Below are 13,836 nucleotides of genomic sequence, written 5' to 3'. Positions count from 1 at the left end.
GGTATGCACAGTCTGGTTAGCACAGTTAGTAAGGTGTTGGGATTGCGCTATCAAATTAAGACTGTCATTGGTTCGAATCCCATGTTATCATGTTTTTGTTTTACTAGTGTGGTTTGTGGCTCTATAATATGAATGCCTATGTCTTTTAACAACAATAGTCAAGTCTTCCAATGGACTTTTTAGTGAAACCCAATAGATAGCTTTATTTTCTCTTTGTTTACTCAAATATTGAATGCTTATGTCTTATAAATTTAGTAGGAAAGTATTCTAATGACTTGCTTATGACACCCCATAGAATATATTATGTTTAGTACCTTGGACACTGTATCTTATTCACTTAAATCTCTAATAAATTGTGTGTCTGGTATGCACAGTCTGGTTAGCACAGTTAGTAAGGTGTTGGGATTGCGCTATCAAATTAAGACTGTCATTGGTTCGAATCCCATGTTATCATGTTTTTATTTTACTAGTGTGGTTTGTGGCTCTATAATATGAATGCCTATGTCTTTTAACAACAATAGTCAAGTCTTCCAATGGACTTTTTAGTGAAACCCAATAGATGGCTTTAATTTCTCTTTGTTTACTCAAATATTGAATGCTTATGTCTTATAAATTTAGTAGGAAAGTATTCTAATGACTTGCTTATGACACCCCATAGAATATATTATGTTTAGTACCTTGGACACTGTAGCTTATTCACTTAAATCTCTGATAAATTGTTTGTCTGGTATGCACATTCTGGTTAGCACACTTAGTAAGGTGTTGCTTTTGCACTATCAAATTAAGACTGTCATTGGTTCGAATCCCATGTTATCATGTTTTTATTTTACTAGTGTGGTTTGTGGCTCTATAATATGAATGCCTATGTCTTTTAACAACAATAGTCAAGTCTTCCAATGGACTTTTTAGTGAAACCCAATAGATAGCTTTATTTTCTCTTTGTTTACTCAAATATTGAATGCTTATGTCTTATAAATTTAGTAGGAAAGTATTCTAATGACTTGCTTATGACACCCCATAGAATATATTATGTTTAGTACCTTGGACACTGTAGCTTATTCACTTAAATCTCTGATAAATTGTGTGTCTGGTATGCACAGTCTGGTTAGCACAGTTAGTAAGGTATTGCTTTTGCACTATCAAATTAAGACTGTCATTGGTTCGAATCCCATGTTATCATGTTTTTATTTTTCTAGTGTGGTTTGTGGCTCTATAATATGAATGCCTATGTCTTTTAACAACAATAGTCAAGTCTTCCAATGGACTTTTTAGTGAAACCCAATAGATAGCTTTATTTTCTCTTTGTTTACTCAAATATTGAATGCTTATGTCTTATAAATTTAGTAGGAAAGTATTCTAATGACTTGCTTATGACACCCCATAGAATATATTATGTTTAGTACCTTGGACACTGTATCTTATTCACTTAAATCTCTAATAAATTGTGTGTCTGGTATGCACAGTCTGGTTAGCACAGTTAGTAAGGTGTTGGGATTGCGCTATCAAATTAAGACTGTCATTGGTTCGAATCCCATGTTATCATGTTTTTATTTTACTAGTGTGGTTTGTGGCTCTATAATATGAATGCCTATGTCTTTTAACAACAATAGTCAAGTCTTCCAATGGACTTTTTAGTGAAACCCAATAGATAGCTTTAATTTCTCTTTGTTTACTCAAATATTGAATGCTTATGTCTTATAAATTTATTAGGAAAGTATTCTAATGACTTGCTTATGACACCCCATAGAATATATTATGTTTAGTACCTTGGACACTGTAGCTTATTCACTTAAATCTCTGATAAATTGGTTGTCAGGTATGCACAGTCTGGTTAGCACAGTTAGTAAGGTATTGCTTTTGCACTATCAAATTAAGACTGTCATTGGTTCGAATCCCATGTTATCATGTTTTTATTTTACTAGTGTGGTTTGTGGCTCTATAATATGAATGCCTATGTCTTTTAACAACAATAGTCAAGTCTTCCAATGGACTTTTTAGTGAAACCCAATAGATAGCTTTATTTTCTCTTTGTTTACTCAAATATTGAATGCTTATGTCTTATAAATTTAGTAGGAAAGTATTCTAATGACTTGCTTATGACTCCCCATAGAATATATTATGTTTAGTACCTTGGACACTGTATCTTATTCACTTAAATCTCTGATAAATTGGGTGTCTGGTATGCACAGTCTGGTCAGCACAGTTAGTAAGGTGTTGGGATTGCACTATCAAATTAAGACTGTCATTGGTTCGAATCCCATGTTATCATGTTTTTATTTTACTAGTGTGGTTTGTGGCTCTATAATATGAATGCCTATGTCTTTTAACAACAATAGTCAAGTCTTCCAATGGACTTTTTAGTGAAACCCAATAGATAGCTTTATTTACTCTTTGTTTACTCAAATATTGAATGCTTATGTCTTATAAATTTAGTAGGAAAGTATTCTAATGACTTGCTTATGACACCCCATAGAATATATTATGTTTAGTACCTTGGACACTGTATCTTATTCACTTAAATCTCTGATAAATTGGGTGCCTGGTATGCACAGTCTGGTTGGCACAGTTAGTAAGATGTTGGGATTGCGCTATCAAATTAAGACTGTCATTGGTTCGAATCCCATGTTATAATGTTTTTATTTTACTAGTGTGGTTTGTGGCTCTATAATATGAATGCCTATGTCTTTTAACAACAATAGTCAAGTCTTCCAATGGACTTTTTAGTGAAACCCAATGGATAGCTTTATTTTCTCTTTGTTTACTCAAATATTGAATGCTTATGTCTTATAAATTTAGTAGGAAAGTATTCTAATGACTTGCTTATGACACCCCATAGAATATATTATGTTTAGTACCTTGGACACTGTATCTTATTCACTTAAATCTCTGATAAATTGGGTGTCTGGTATGCACAGTCTGGTCAGCACAGTTAGTAAGGTGTTGGGATTGTGCTATCAAATTAAGACTGTCATTGCTTCGCATCCCATGTTATCATGTTTTTATTTTACTAGTGTGGTTTGTGGCTCTATAATATGAATGCCTATGTCTTTTAACAACAATAGTCAAGTCTTCCAATGGACTTTTTAGTGAAACCCAATAGATAGCTTTATTTTCTCTTTGTTTACTCAAATATTGAATGCTTATGTCTTATAAATTTAGTAGGAAAGTATTCTAATGACTTGCTTATGACACCCCATAGAATATATTATGTTTAGTACCTTGGACACTGTATCTTATTCACTTAAATCTCTGATAAATTGGGTGTCTGGTATGCACAGTCTGGTCAGCACAGTTAGTAAGGTGTTGGGATTGTGCTATCAAATTAAGACTGTCATTGGTTCGAATCCCATGTTATCATGTTTTTATTTTACTAGTGTGGTTTGTGGCTCTATAATATGAATGCCTATGTCTTTTAACAACAATAGTCAAGTCTTCCAATGGACTTTTTAGTGAAACCCAATAGATAGCTTTATTTTCTCTTTGTTTACTCAAATATTGAATGCTTATGTCTTATAAATTTAGTAGGAAAGTATTCTAATGACTTGCTTATGACACCCCATAGAATATATTATGTTTAGTACCTTGGACACTGTATCTTATTCACTTAAATCTCTAATAAATTGTGTGTCTGGTATGCACAGTCTGGTTAGCACAGTTAGTAAGGTGTTGGGATTGCGCTATCAAATTAAGACTGTCATTGGTTCGAATCCCATGTTATCATGTTTTTATTTTACTAGTGTGGTTTGTGGCTCTATAATATGAATGCCTATGTCTTTTAACAACAATAGTCAAGTCTTCCAATGGACTTTTTAGTGAAACCCAATAGATAGCTTTAATTTCTCTTTGTTTACTCAAATATTGAATGCTTATGTCTTATAAATTTAGTAGGAAAGTATTCTAATGACTTGCTTATGACACCCCATAGAATATATTATGTTTAGTACCTTGGACACTGTAGCTTATTCACTTAAATCTCTGATAAATTGTTTGTCTGGTATGCACATTCTGGTTAGCACACTTAGTAAGGTGTTGCTTTTGCACTATCAAATTAAGACTGTCATTGGTTCGAATCCCATGTTATCATGTTTTTATTTTACTAGTGTGGTTTGTGGCTCTATAATATGAATGCCTATGTCTTTTAACAACAATAGTCAAGTCTTCCAATGGACTTTTTAGTGAAACCCAATAGATAGCTTTATTTTCTCTTTGTTTACTCAAATATTGAATGCTTATGTCTTATAAATTTAGTAGGAAAGTATTCTAATGACTTGCTTATGACACCCCATAGAATATATTATGTTTAGTACCTTGGACACTGTATCTTATTCACTTAAATCTCTGATAAATTGGGTGTCTGGTGTGCACAGTCTGGTCAGCACAGTTAGTAAGGTGTTGGGATTGCGCTATCAAATTAAGACTGTCATTGGTTCGAATCCCATGTTATCATGTTTTTATTTTACTAGTGTGGTTTGTGGCTCTATAATATGAATGCCTATGTCTTTTAACAACAATAGTCAAGTCTTCCAATGGACTTTTTAGTGAAACCCAATAGATAGCTTTATTTACTCTTTGTTTACTCAAATATTGAATGCTTATGTCTTATAAATTTAGTAGGAAAGTATTCTAATGACTTGCTTATGACACCCCATAGAATATATTATGTTTAGTACCTTGGACACTGTAGCTTATTCACTTAAATCTCTGATAAATTGTGTGTCTGGTATGCACAGTCTGGTTAGCACAGTTAGTAAGGTATTGCTTTTGCACTATCAAATTAAGACTGTCATTGGTTCGAATCCCATGTTATCATGTTTTTATTTTACTAGTGTGGTTTGTGGCTCTATAATATGAATGCCTATGTCTTTTAACAACAATAGTCAAGTCTTCCAATGGACTTTTTAGTGAAACCCAATAGATAGCTTTAATTTCTCTTTGTTTACTCAAATATTGAATGCTTATGTCTTATAAATTTATTAGGAAAGTATTCTAATGACTTGCTTATGACACCCCATAGAATATATTATGTTTAGTACCTTGGATACTGTAGCTTATTCACTTAAATCTCTGATAAATTGGTTGTCAGGTATGCACAGTCTGGTTAGCACAGTTAGTAAGGTATTGCTTTTGCACTATCAAATTAAGACTGTCATTGGTTCGAATCCCATGTTATCATGTTTTTATTTTACTAGTGTGGTTTGTGGCTCTATAATATGAATGCCTATGTCTTTTAACAACAATAGTCAAGTCTTCCAATGGACTTTTTAGTGAAACCCAATAGATAGCTTTATTTTCTCTTTGTTTACTCAAATATTGAATGCTTATGTCTTATAAATTTAGTAGGAAAGTATTCTAATGACTTGCTTATGACTCCCCATAGAATATATTATGTTTAGTACCTTGGACACTGTATCTTATTCACTTAAATCTCTGATAAATTGGGTGTCTGGTATGCACAGTCTGGTCAGCACAGTTAGTAAGGTGTTGGGATTGCGCTATCAAATTAAGACTGTCATTGGTTCGAATCCCATGTTATCATGTTTTTATTTTACTAGTGTGGTTTGTGGCTCTATAATATGAATGCCTATGTCTTTTAACAACAATAGTCAAGTCTTCCAATGGACTTTTTAGTGAAACCCAATAGATAGCTTTATTTACTCTTTGTTTACTCAAATATTGAATGCTTATGTCTTATAAATTTAGTAGGAAAGTATTCTAATGACTTGCTTATGACACCCCATAGAATATATTATGTTTAGTACCTTGGACACTGTATCTTATTCACTTAAATCTCTGATAAATTGGGTGCCTGGTATGCACAGTCTGGTTGGCACAGTTAGTAAGATGTTGGGATTGCGCTATCAAATTAAGACTGTCATTGGTTCGAATCCCATGTTATCATGTTTTTATTTTACTAGTGTGGTTTGTGGCTCTATAATATGAATGCCTATGTCTTTTAACAACAATAGTCAAGTCTTCCAATGGACTTTTTAGTGAAACCCAATAGATAGCTTTATTTTCTCTTTGTTTACTCAAATATTGAATGCTTATGTCTTATAAATTTAGTAGGAAAGTATTCTAATGACTTGCTTATGACACCCCATAGAATATATTATGTTTAGTACCTTGGACACTGTATCTTATTCACTTAAATCTCTAATAAATTGTGTGTCTGGTATGCACAGTCTGGTTAGCACAGTTAGTAAGGTGTTGGGATTGCGCTATCAAATTAAGACTGTCATTGGTTCGAATCCCATGTTATCATGTTTTTATTTTACTAGTGTGGTTTGTGGCTCTATAATATGAATGCCTATGTCTTTTAACAACAATAGTCAAGTCTTCCAATGGACTTTTTAGTGAAACCCAATAGATAGCTTTAATTTCTCTTTGTTTACTCAAATATTGAATGCTTATGTCTTATAAATTTAGTAGGAAAGTATTCTAATGACTTGCTTATGACACCCCATAGAATATATTATGTTTAGTACCTTGGACACTGTAGCTTATTCACTTAAATCTCTGATAAATTGTTTGTCTGGTATGCACATTCTGGTTAGCACACTTAGTAAGGTGTTGCTTTTGCACTATCAAATTAAGACTGTCATTGGTTCGAATCCCATGTTATCATGTTTTTATTTTACTAGTGTGGTTTGTGGCTCTATAATATGAATGCCTATGTCTTTTAACAACAATAGTCAAGTCTTCCAATGGACTTTTTAGTGAAACCCAATAGATAGCTTTATTTTCTCTTTGTTTACTCAAATATTGAATGCTTATGTCTTATAAATTTAGTAGGAAAGTATTCTAATGACTTGCTTATGACACCCCATAGAATATATTATGTTTAGTACCTTGGACACTGTATCTTATTCACTTAAATCTCTGATAAATTGGGTGTCTGGTGTGCACAGTCTGGTCAGCACAGTTAGTAAGGTGTTGGGATTGCGCTATCAAATTAAGACTGTCATTGGTTCGAATCCCATGTTATCATGTTTTTATTTTACTAGTGTGGTTTGTGGCTCTATAATATGAATGCCTATGTCTTTTAACAACAATAGTCAAGTCTTCCAATGGACTTTTTAGTGAAACCCAATAGATAGCTTTATTTACTCTTTGTTTACTCAAATATTGAATGCTTATGTCTTATAAATTTAGTAGGAAAGTATTCTAATGACTTGCTTATGACACCCCATAGAATATATTATGTTTAGTACCTTGGACACTGTAGCTTATTCACTTAAATCTCTGATAAATTGTGTGTCTGGTATGCACAGTCTGGTTAGCACAGTTAGTAAGGTATTGCTTTTGCACTATCAAATTAAGACTGTCATTGGTTCGAATCCCATGTTATCATGTTTTTATTTTACTAGTGTGGTTTGTGGCTCTATAATATGAATGCCTATGTCTTTTAACAACAATAGTCAAGTCTTCCAATGGACTTTTTAGTGAAACCCAATAGATAGCTTTAATTTCTCTTTGTTTACTCAAATATTGAATGCTTATGTCTTATAAATTTATTAGGAAAGTATTCTAATGACTTGCTTATGACACCCCATAGAATATATTATGTTTAGTACCTTGGATACTGTAGCTTATTCACTTAAATCTCTGATAAATTGGTTGTCAGGTATGCACAGTCTGGTTAGCACAGTTAGTAAGGTATTGCTTTTGCACTATCAAATTAAGACTGTCATTGGTTCGAATCCCATGTTATCATGTTTTTATTTTACTAGTGTGGTTTGTGGCTCTATAATATGAATGCCTATGTCTTTTAACAACAATAGTCAAGTCTTCCAATGGACTTTTTAGTGAAACCCAATAGATAGCTTTATTTTCTCTTTGTTTACTCAAATATTGAATGCTTATGTCTTATAAATTTAGTAGGAAAGTATTCTAATGACTTGCTTATGACTCCCCATAGAATATATTATGTTTAGTACCTTGGACACTGTATCTTATTCACTTAAATCTCTGATAAATTGGGTGTCTGGTATGCACAGTCTGGTCAGCACAGTTAGTAAGGTGTTGGGATTGCGCTATCAAATTAAGACTGTCATTGGTTCGAATCCCATGTTATCATGTTTTTATTTTACTAGTGTGGTTTGTGGCTCTATAATATGAATGCCTATGTCTTTTAACAACAATAGTCAAGTCTTCCAATGGACTTTTTAGTGAAACCCAATAGATAGCTTTATTTACTCTTTGTTTACTCAAATATTGAATGCTTATGTCTTATAAATTTAGTAGGAAAGTATTCTAATGACTTGCTTATGACACCCCATAGAATATATTATGTTTAGTACCTTGGACACTGTATCTTATTCACTTAAATCTCTGATAAATTGGGTGCCTGGTATGCACAGTCTGGTTGGCACAGTTAGTAAGATGTTGGGATTGCGCTATCAAATTAAGACTGTCATTGGTTCGAATCCCATGTTATCATGTTTTTATTTTACTAGTGTGGTTTGTGGCTCTATAATATGAATGCCTATGTCTTTTAACAACAATAGTCAAGTCTTCCAATGGACTTTTTAGTGAAACCCAATAGATAGCTTTATTTTCTCTTTGTTTACTCAAATATTGAATGCTTATGTCTTATAAATTTAGTAGGAAAGTATTCTAATGACTTGCTTATGACACCCCATAGAATATATTATGTTTAGTACCTTGGACACTGTATCTTATTCACTTAAATCTCTAATACATTGGGTGTCTGGTATGCACAGTCTGGTTAGCACAGTTAGTAAGGTGTTGGGATTGCGCTATCAAATTAAGACTGTCATTGGTTCGAATCCCATGTTATCATGTTTTTATTTTACTAGTGTGGTTTGTGGCACTATAATATGAATGCCTATGTCTTTTAACAACAATAGTCAAGTCTTCCAATGGACTTTTTAGTGAAACCCAATAGATAGCTTTATTTACTCTTTGTTTACTCAAATATTGAATGCTTATGTCTTATAAATTTAGTAGGAAAGTATTCTAATGACTTGCTTATGACACAACATAGAATATATTATGTTTAGTACCTTGGACACTGTAGCTTATTCACTTAAATCTCTGATAAATTGTGTGTCTGGTATGCACAGTCTGGTTAGCACAGTTAGTAAGGTATTGCTTTTGCACTATCAAATTAAGACTGTCATTGGTTCGAATCCCATGTTATCATGTTTTTATTTTACTAGTGTGGTTTGTGGCTCTATAATATGAATGCCTATGTCTTTTAACAACAATAGTCAAGTCTTCCAATTGACTTTTTAGTGAAACCCAATAGATAGCTTTATTTTCTCTTTGTTTACTCAAATATTGAATGCTTATGTCTTATAAATTTAGTAGGAAAGTATTCTAATGACTTGCTTATGACACCCCATAGAATATATTATGTTTAGTACCTTGGACACTGTAGCTTATTCACTTAAATCTCTGATAAATTGGGTGTCTGGTATGCACAGTCTGGTTAGCACAGTTAGTAAGGTATTGCTTTTGCACTATCAAATTAAGACTGTCATTGGTTCGAATCCCATGTTATCATGTTTTTATTTTACTAGTGTGGTTTGTGGCTCTATAATATGAATGCCTATGTCTTTTAACAACAATAGTCAAGTCTTCCAATGGACTTTTTAGTGAAACCCAATGGATAGCTTTATTTTCTCTTTGTTTACTCAAATATTGAATGCTTATGTCTTATAAATTTAGTAGGAAAGTATTCTAATGACTTGCTTATGACACCCCATAGAATATATTATGTTTAGTACCTTGGACACTGTATCTTATTCACTTAAATCTCTGATAAATTGGGTGTCTGGTATGCACAGTCTGGTCAGCACAGTTAGTAAGGTGTTGGGATTGTGCTATCAAATTAAGACTGTCATTGCTTCGCATCCCATGTTATCATGTTTTTATTTTACTAGTGTGGTTTGTGGCTCTATAATATGAATGCCTATGTCTTTTAACAACAATAGTCAAGTCTTCCAATGGACTTTTTAGTGAAACCCAATAGATAGCTTTATTTACTCTTTGTTTACTCAAATATTGAATGCTTATGTGTTATAAATTTAGTAGGAAAGTATTCTAATGACTTGCTTATGACACCCCATAGAATATATTATGTTTAGTACCTTGGACACTGTAGCTTATTCACTTAAATCTCTGATAAATTGTGTGTCTGGTATGCACAGTCTGGTTAGCACAGTTAGTAAGGTGTTGGGATTGTGCTACCAAATTAAGACTGTCATTGGTTCGAATCCCATGTTATCATGTTTTTATTTTACTAGTGTGGTTTGTGGCTCTATAATATGAATGCCTATGTCTTTTAACAACAATAGTCAAGTCTTCCAATGGACTTTTTAGTGAAACCCAATAGATAGCTTTAATTTCTCTTTGTTTACTCAAATATTGAATGCTTATGTCTTATAAATTTATTAGGAAAGTATTCTAATGACTTGCTTATGACACCCCATAGAATATATTATGTTTAGTACCTTGGACACTGTAGCTTATTCACTTAAATCTCTGATAAATTGGTTGTCTCATATGCACAGTCTGGTTAGCACAGTTAGTAAGGTATTGCTTTTGCACTATCAAATTAAGACTGTCATTGGTTCGAATCCCATGTTATCATGTTTTTATTTTACTAGTGTGGTTTGTGGCTCTATAATATGAATGCCTATGTCTTTTAACAACAATAGTCAAGTCTTCCAATGGACTTTTTAGTGAAACCCAATAGATAGCTTTATTTTCTCTTTGTTTACTCAAATATTGAATGCTTATGTCTTATAAATTTAGTAGGAAAGTATTCTAATGACTTGCTTATGACACCCCATAGAATATATTATGTTTAGTACCTTGGACACTGTATCTTATTCACTTAAATCTCTGATAAATTGGGTGTCTGGTATGCACAGTCTGGTCAGCACAGTTAGTAAGGTGTTGGGATTGCGCTATCAAATTAAGACTGTCATTGGTTCGAATCCCATGTTATCATGTTTTTATTTTACTAGTGTGGTTTGTGGCTCTATAATATGAATGCCTATGTCTTTTAACAACAATAGTCAAGTCTTCCAATGGACTTTTTAGTGAAACCCAATAGATAGCTTTATTTTCTCTTTGTTTACTCAAATATTGAATGCTTATGTCTTATAAATTTAGTAGGAAAGTATTCTAATGACTTGCTTATGACACCCCATAGAATATATTATGTTTAGTACCTTGGACACTGTATCTTATTCACTTAAATCTCTAATAAATTGGGTGTCTGGTATGCACAGTCTGGTTAGCACAGTTAGTAAGGTGTTGGGATTGCGCTATCAAATTAAGACTGTCATTGGTTCGAATCCCATGTTATCATGTTTTTGTTTTACTAGTGTGGTTTGTGGCTCTATAATATGAATGCCTATGTCTTTTAACAACAATAGTCAAGTCTTCCAATGGACTTTTTAGTGAAACCCAATAGATAGCTTTAATTTCTCTTTGTTTACTCAAATATTGAATGCTTATGTCTTATAAATTTATTAGGAAAGTATTCTAATGACTTGCTTATGACACCCCATAGAATATATTATGTTTAGTACCTTGGACACTGTAGCTTATTCACTTAAATCTCTGATAAATTGGTTGTCTGGTATGCACAGTCTGGTTAGCACAGTTAGTAAGGTATTGCTTTTGCACTATCAAATTAAGACTGTCATTGGTTCGAATCCCATGTTATCATGTTTTTATTTTACTAGTGTGGTTTGTGGCTCTATAATATGAATGCCTATGTCTTTTAACAACAATAGTCAAGTCTTCCAATGGACTTTTTAGTGAAACCCAATAGATAGCTTTATTTTCTCTTTGTTTACTCAAATATTGAATGCTTATGTCTTATAAATTTAGTAGGAAAGTATTCTAATGACTTGCTTATGACACCCCATAGAATATATTATGTTTAGTACCTTGGACACTGTATCTTATTCACTTAAATCTCTGATAAATTGGGTGCCTGGTATGCACAGTCTGGTTGGCACAGTTAGTAAGATGTTGGGATTGCGCTATCAAATTAAGACTGTCATTGGTTCGAATCCCATGTTATCATGCTTTTATTTTACTAGTGTGGTTTGTGGCTCTATAATATGAATGCCTATGTCTTTTAACAACAATAGTCAAGTCTTCCAATGGACTTTTTAGTGAAACCCAATAGAAAGCTTTATTTTTTCTTTGTTTACTCAAATATTGAATGCTTATGTCTTATAAATTTAGTAGGAAAGTATTCTAATGACTTGCTTATGACACCCCATAGAATATATTATGTTTAGTACCTTGGACACTGTAGCTTATTCACTTAAATCTCTGATAAATTGTGTGTCTGGTATGTACAGTCTGGTTAGCACAGTTAGTAAGGTATTGCTTTTGCACTATCAAATTAAGACTGTCATTGGTTCGAATCCCATGTTATCATGTTTTTATTTTACTAGTGTGGTTTGTGGCTCTATAATATGAATGCCTATGTCTTTTAACAACAATAGTCAAGTCTTCCAATGGACTTTTTAGTGAAACCCAATAGAAAGCTTTATTTTCTCTTTGTTTACTCAAATATTGAATGCTTATGTCTTATAAATTTAGTAGGAAAGTATTCTAATGACTTGCTTATGACACCCCATAGAATATATTATGTTTAGTACCTTGGACACTGTAGCTTATTCACTTAAATCTCTGATAAATTGTGTGTCTGGTATGTACAGTCTGGTTAGCACAGTTAGTAAGGTATTGCTTTTGCACTATCAAATTAAGACTGTCATTGGTTCGAATCCCATGTTATCATGTTTTTATTTTACTAGTGTGGTTTGTGGCTCTATAATATGAATGCCTATGTCTTTTAACAACAATAGTCAAGTCTTCCAATGGACTTTTTAGTGAAACCCAATAGATAGCTTTATTTACTCTTTGTTTACTCAAATATTGAATGCTTATGTCTTATAAATTTAGTAGGAAAGTATTCTAATGACTTGCTTATGACACCCCATAGAATATATTATGTTTAGTACCTTGGACACTGTAGCTTATTCACTTAAATCTCTGATAAATTGTGTGTCTGGTATGTACAGTCTGGTTAGCACAGTTAGTAAGGTATTGCTTTTGCACTATCAAATTAAGACTGTCATTGGTTCGAATCCCATGTTATCATGTTTTTATTTTACTAGTGTGGTTTGTGGCTCTATAATATGAATGCCTATGTCTTTTAACAACAATAGTCAAGTCTTCCAATGGACTTTTTAGTGAAACCCAATAGATAGCTTTATTTTCTCTTTGTTTACTCAAATATTGAATGCTTATGTCTTATAAATTTAGTAGGAAAGTATTCTAATGACTTGCTTATGACACCCCATAGAATATATTATGTTTAGTACCTTGGACACTGTATCTTATTCACTTAAATCTCTAATAAATTGGGTGTCTGGTATGCACAGTCTGGTTAGCACAGTTAGTAAGGTGTTGGGATTGCGCTATCAAATTAAGACTGTCATTGGTTCGAATCCCATGTTATCATGTTTTTGTTTTACTAGTGTGGTTTGTGGCTCTATAATATGAATGCCTATGTCTTTTAACAACAATAGTCAAGTCTTCCAATGGACTTTTTAGTGAAACCCAATAGATAGCTTTATTTTCTCTTTGTTTACTCAAATATTGAATGCTTATGTCTTATAAATTTAGTAGGAAAGTATTCTAATGACTTGCTTATGACACCCCATAGAATATATTATGTTTAGTACCTTGGACACTGTATCTTATTCACTTAAATCTCTGATAAATTGGGTGCCTGGTATGCACAGTCTGGTTGGCACAGTTAGTAAGATGTTGGGA

The sequence above is a fragment of the Pseudophryne corroboree genome, chromosome 8, assembly GCF_028390025.1.
Source record: "Pseudophryne corroboree isolate aPseCor3 chromosome 8, aPseCor3.hap2, whole genome shotgun sequence".
Taxonomy (NCBI): Eukaryota; Metazoa; Chordata; class Amphibia; order Anura; family Myobatrachidae; genus Pseudophryne; species Pseudophryne corroboree.
The sequence above is the reverse complement of the archived record's forward strand: the minus strand, read 5'-3'. Positions refer to the sequence as shown.